The sequence below is a fragment of the Octodon degus genome, unplaced genomic scaffold, assembly GCF_000260255.1.
Source record: "Octodon degus isolate 3935 unplaced genomic scaffold, OctDeg1.0 scaffold00340, whole genome shotgun sequence".
In the NCBI taxonomy this organism is placed as follows: domain Eukaryota; kingdom Metazoa; phylum Chordata; class Mammalia; order Rodentia; family Octodontidae; genus Octodon; species Octodon degus.
Window position 1 is genome coordinate 1,079,990 of NW_004524916.1, and position 6,357 is coordinate 1,086,346.

Here is a 6,357-nt window from a genome sequence, read left to right on the forward strand (position 1 = left end):
TAGACAGACACCATGTGCTGTAGATTCCAGCTCCCACACATGGCTCTTATTGCAAGCATCCCCTGTGCTGATATCAAATAATGTAATTGACCTTTAAGCGCTTGCCGCCCCCTGGGAGCTATGTGGGGAGTTGGTCTGGAGAAATTTGGCTTCTAAAAGCTGGAGAGGAACCAACATTTTCATGCCCTTTTTGCTCTAACTCAGAACTCTCATTTTTTTCTATTGTTTTTCCCTTCATCCTCAGTGAAGCTGGTGCTCCCTTCTCTGTGCTGTAATTAGTATGATAAAGAGTGTGTCCTGTGCAGACAAAACCCTTGACTAGCCCTTGCATTCACAGCTGAGGCTTCCAAGCAGTATTAGGATCCAGTGAGTTCCCAGAACAGGTTTGCCTTGGCATCTGTCCCATCTGGTCAAATTCATTCTTGCTGTTTTCCTATTTATACAAATATTCTCCACCCAAAATAAGCAGGACAAAGTAGGACAAACTAATCCCTAGAATTTCTGGATTCTTATGGAGCTAAAGAACTTCAAAACTAGAAGTATATAGAAGGAACCACAGACTCTAGGTATAATCCCTCTACAACACATATGAGAACATTGCTCAGGATCACTCAAACCCTGGATGGATGACAAGTGCTTCTTTTTTTTTTTTTTTTTCAGAACCACGGATTGAACTCAGAGCCTTGCACTTGCCAGGGAAGCACTTATTCTACTGAGCTATCTTCCCGGCCCCGTTAGGATTGTTATTTAAAGGTTTGCAAGTGAAAAGCCCTAATGCAAACACAACCTTGAATAATTAGATAATAGGGAAATGTCTCTGCAGAAGAATTCCAGATGAGTTTTGCACATACTGCTTCAAGAAGGTTGAGCATAATTCCCTACATCTTAAATTTGCATTCACACACAGTAATGTCTTATCAAAGAGCTTCGCATAGAAAAGAGAAGACAGAGTAACTTCAGATGGGAGAAATCTAATAAACATGGCATCACCATTAACTACTTATTGTGAAGATAATTAGGCTTTTTGAAATGCTGAAAATAATGTGGATATCATCAACGCTAGTTCTATGTGACTCTTACAGTGGGAAGTCTTATCGATACATCTGCTCTGACTTGGCCAGAATGGTTGTGTAGCTCTGTCGTCTTTGATTCCCCAAACACATAACCCATACTACTCCCAATAAAGACATCTGTCTTGTCCTAATGAGGGAATATTCTACAAAGTTTCAGATTAGTGCTCTCAAAACTGTCTAAGACATCAAGAGAAAAGTCTGGTAAGCTACTAGGCTCCGGGGAGCCAAAAGGAGACATGATAAATATATGTAATTGGCAATCTGGATGGCTTCCCAGAACAGGAAAAGGACATGATGAAAAGCTGAGGAAATTTGAAGGTAGTGTGAGGTTATAATTAATAATGTACTGATATAATTTAATCAAGTGTAATAACTGCATCACCCTACATACGATGTTAATAAGATGAGGAGTTGGATATATAGTACTTAGAAATTCCCCCAACTATTTTCACATTTCTTTCTACAAATTTAAAACCTTTTTGAGACAAAAAACATTGCAATAGCTTAAACAAAAAGAATGAATGCTTTGTCTTGGACCTGTAACCTACACTTACTTTTCCCTTAAATTATTTTTCTTGAAGGCCATTAAAGATACATATATTTTTCTATAACCCAGTTAATATTTAGAGAATATGAATTCATGATTTCCCCTTTCATTGCATTAGCAGACCTGAAATCTAGGGTTGTTGCATTTTCTGTTTAGATATAATTTGTGATTTATAGTTCATGTTCTTATTAATATTTCAGAAAATGAATACTAGATTAGGAAATAGAATAGAAGTTTAGCCTTTATTATTACCAGCTGAACAGTAGACATGGACAGATTCTTTAATCCCCAAAAAGATTTTTAATCCATTTTCAAGTCTAACTTTTAATATCTCCGCATTTACACCTTACTTAAAATTTATGTGTACCTGTATATGCGTATACTTTATAAGTAATTCTATAGATATTTGCCTACACAAAATCACTGTAAACTACTTATTATGCAGATGATTAGGTTATTTGAAATACTGATAGTACTGTAGATGCTACCAACAGTATTGCTAGTAAATTGAGGTCTACAGAACTCATATAAGAAATTGGAAGCTAAATGACCTGTTGTTAAAAATTTGGCTACATTTAGAAAATTGGGATTTTATATTGATATTCATTTGTTAATATTAACATTTATACTCATTTATACATCCCAATTATTGAAAAATATTTTTTTTACATTTGGCCTGCACAAGACAGAGTGTTCTTCTGCTTTACTCCTTGCTAGTTATTCACCTGCCTTTCACCCGTTCAATAAAATACACAACTCTTGTGTTTTCAAGTTTGATTTCTGGGATACAAAGACGAAAGAACAACGTCTCTCCCTTTGGTCAAATTTTACTCATGGACCCAAAAGCTATGTCTATGGGCACATACAGTCCTTGTACAGTTTTTTCAAAGTTTGCAAAATCTTTAAAAATGTAATTCAGCAAATTTTATTTGTGCTAAATTAAAAACGAATCTCTGTTATGGTTTGTGGGATTTTATTGTTGTTTTGATTTGTTTTGCCCTTATAGCACCAGGGTGTCTGTGTAAGGGGCATTTTTCTAAGTGGAACTAAAGGAAAGATTTCTGTTTGGAAATATAAAAAAACTTCACAAACAAAAAAGAGCAGAGGGCTTGTTCTGTTTTCTCCTACTGATTACCACCTCCTCAATCATGGTCTTCTCTAATCTACTGATAATAAAGTAAGGATTCAGCAAATACTGCCTCATAATGGTAAGAAATAAAATTTGATGGAGGGGGGCACTACCAGTGATTGAACTCACACAGAGCTATATCCCTACTCCTCCTTTAAAAAATTTTGAGATAGCACTCTCTAGATAAGTGCGTTGCCTAAGCTGGGCTCAAATCTGCAGCCAGAGTACCACATACCACGCAGGCTCTTCTGCCAGACACACTGAGCCAGCCACCGAGACCCAACACAGGGGTGCATGCCTATAATCCCAGTGCCGAGGAGGCTGAAAACAGGACGATAACTATGAGTCCAAATTTTATCAAATACATTAAAAGCAAAACAAAACAAAACCCTGCAACCCTTCTCCCATATTGTTCAAGAGGGCTGATCTTACAGGTAAAGCATAGCTGTTAAGTACCTCTTCTATTTTAAGCATGATCATATTTACTACTATTATGCTAAAGTAAGTATTATTCTTAAGTGTAAATTGCAATTTGTATTCTGACTCAGATATTACGAATCTCTACTTTTTTTTCCCCTCTGATGAGTTGATCTAATTTTATACAAAGACATAGTTAATGTGTGAAAATTACTTGGCTGGTATCAGCGTATTGGGATTGATTGAACGTCTCGCCCCTGGCCTTGGGACTGTCTCAGGCGAAGTGCACTGGTCTATCTGCACTTCCACAGAAACTAGCAATGATGTCATGTGCTTGGACATTTCAGCTGCCTGTATGAAGTTTCCCTTGGACAAGGCTTATTTAATTAAACTTTCAGGATTGAAGAAGAACATGTATCAGAGATGTCTTAAATCTTTTGTATGTTTACTGGATATAAATTCAAATACTGGAATAAAAGACTTGGCTGTACAGTTTAGCTGCACAGAAGCAGCCAAGGTGGCCTTAAAGATACTGCAAAGGTCTGAGTCCAGTCTTCACCAGACACTGCAAGTAGATCTTGACTTGTCCAGGCCACTTTTCACCACGGCTGCACTACTGTCAGCATGCAGGATGCAAAGGTAAGCGTGCATGAAAACAAAATGGTAGCAATGCCCGGTGTGAAAAATGCCTATTTGATCGATTATGCAAGCAATTAGAGAAGACTGAACAGCGGATTGAAAAATTCAGAGATTTAGCTAGTCCTCCACAGAAGAAAAAGAAGACAGTGGTTGAGGAAAGGAAATAAATGAATTTGAAGAAATCCCACATAAGTCACAGGAAGATGAAGATGTGACACAGGGTTATGAAGAATGGAAAAGGAAAATTTTGGAAAATGCCACCAGAGCTCAAAGACTGCAGCAGAGTGATTTTAGTTTCCAGCCTGGGATGTGCTGCAAACCCCTAGAGTTTGCTGCCACCTCCAGGAAGAAGTCATTATTAGATCTGAGTTGGGGGCAGCAGGCTCCCCTTGGCATAAGCAACATTAGATCAACTACAGTGCCTCACACCTTGGATCCCCACAGGGCCGGCTGTCTCAGAACAGGAAATGGGACCCACTGCATTTCTATCGTGTCTTAAGGCAGTCTTTGGTCCTACTGAGAATATAAGATTTTTCTTAAGTTTTTGTGCAAATGTTTTGGTTTGAGTAAATATTTTCTGGAGCCCAAATTAATAAATGTTATTTTTTGTGCATTTGAAAAAAAAAAAAAAAGAAAATTAAGTACTTTAATTTTTGCAAGTTGGCTAAAGAAAAATGTTTTTTCTTCAAGGAAATTAACTATATTTATTATCATAGCCTCCTTTCTACCTGAAAATATTTTTCTTATCTACAGTGATACTACATAAGATAGCAGCAACATTGTGTTCTAATAATAGTAAGAAACATATTCAATTTCTAGATCATCTTAATTTTTCAGAAAATTATATATTTTAATTAATACCTTAATAAAATTGTGCCTAATTTGCAATCCTATCTTCACAGTTATGAGTCAGTTTTACTATAGAGAAATAACACCTCATACATTTACTCAAGAAAGCAACGTTTCCAAAATAGAAATACTGTGATTTTAATCCCATATAGATATCTTATAAAAACATGACTAATAACCCTTCTTTTCATTTCCACTCCTAATTTTTTTATTTCAAGAACACATTGCTAGAGAAAATATATATATAGTAAAAAAGTGAAAATGGATTAAATTATCTTACCTCTGATTTATTACTGATAGTGGATTTTAACATCTTTACTGTTTTCTATTACTTGTTACCAAGTCTGGCTCATCCTACCAACACCCAGATAGAAATTTATGGTAAATATTGTACACCTTAGGAAAGAAGGCACTGTATGCAACCATGTTATTAAAAGAAGGCCTTTCTCATTTTCACAGTTCCTGTGTTACTTAAATGCTTTTGGATAATCATTTTTTTTCACTGTAAGATATTGATATTTAAAGTCAATTCTTTTTTAAAAATAGAAAATTTTAAAATACTGTGAAAAATCAACTAAGCAACATTATCTTTGCATAGCTCCTTCTTATTTTGTTAGATCGAGATTTTTCTCTTTTTCTTTCTTTTTAAAAATTTTTTTGATACAGAGTCTCGCTACACAGTTTGTACTCATAGTGATTCTCCCTGCCTCAGCCTCCCTAGGGCTGGAATTATAGGCATGCACCACCAAGCCTGGTTCTGGGACTGGCATGGCATGTCATACCTGGGATCCAACTCAGGACTTTGCACTTGCCAGGTAGGCTCTTGTGCTGCTGAGCTATCTCCCCAGCCCAAGGTTTTTATTTTCTATTTCCCTAGTTTATAGTGCCTTGAGGATAACTTGAAATAAAACACATGGTTCATTTTTTTCAAAAACGTGTTTGTCTTTTTAAAAAATGTATTTAGTACAGGGTCTACAGGGTCTCACTACACAGATTGGACTCATAGCAATCCTCCTATTTTTCAGCCTCCCAAGTGCTGGAATTACAGGAGTGCACCACCATGCCTAGTCTCAGTCACTGTCTCAGCAGGCCCAGGGGGAGGGGCTAGCACAGCAGGCCATATATCAAACCCCTGGGCCCCTGAGTCTGCCTAAGTAGGTGCTTTAATCCACTGAGACATCTGGCCAGGCCTCATATCTGTCTTCCAACCCCATATCTGTGCCTCTTACACTTATGTCAAAAAACAATACCATATGAATAAATTTGTGGGTTATGTTTCTTTAAACCCAAAGCATCTTAAATATGAATGATGTATAACTATTTTAGATGCTCATGTATATAGTTCATGTTTTCTCATTACTAGTTCATATATATCTTTTATTTATTTATTTGGTACAGGGTTTTGCTACATAGCTCAAAATTGTACTGATCCTTCTATCTTGGCATTCTAAGAGCTGGGATTATAGGAGTTCACCTCCATTCTGGGTTTCAATAGCCGGCTTGGCATGCAGTCCTGGGGTTAGAAACTGAGTCCTTGTGCTTGCCAGGTAGGTGCTTAGATGGCTGAGCCTATCTCCCCGGCCCAGTTCTAATAGATTATGGAATAGACTTTATTACATTCTGCCATATCCCCTTGTACTCTATATAGTAGGAATATAGGCTTTATCATGGTGCTTCTTAAGCTTTATATTCCTAAAAGTGCA

The 6,357-nt window shown here is 36.8% G+C and overlaps 1 pseudogene; it reads left to right on the plus strand.

Annotated features, from left to right (window-relative positions):
* The first annotated feature begins 3,411 nt into the window (after positions 1-3,411).
* Positions 3,412-4,304, plus strand: LOC101569741 (annotated as a pseudogene).
* The last annotated feature ends 2,053 nt before the right edge of the window (positions 4,305-6,357 follow it).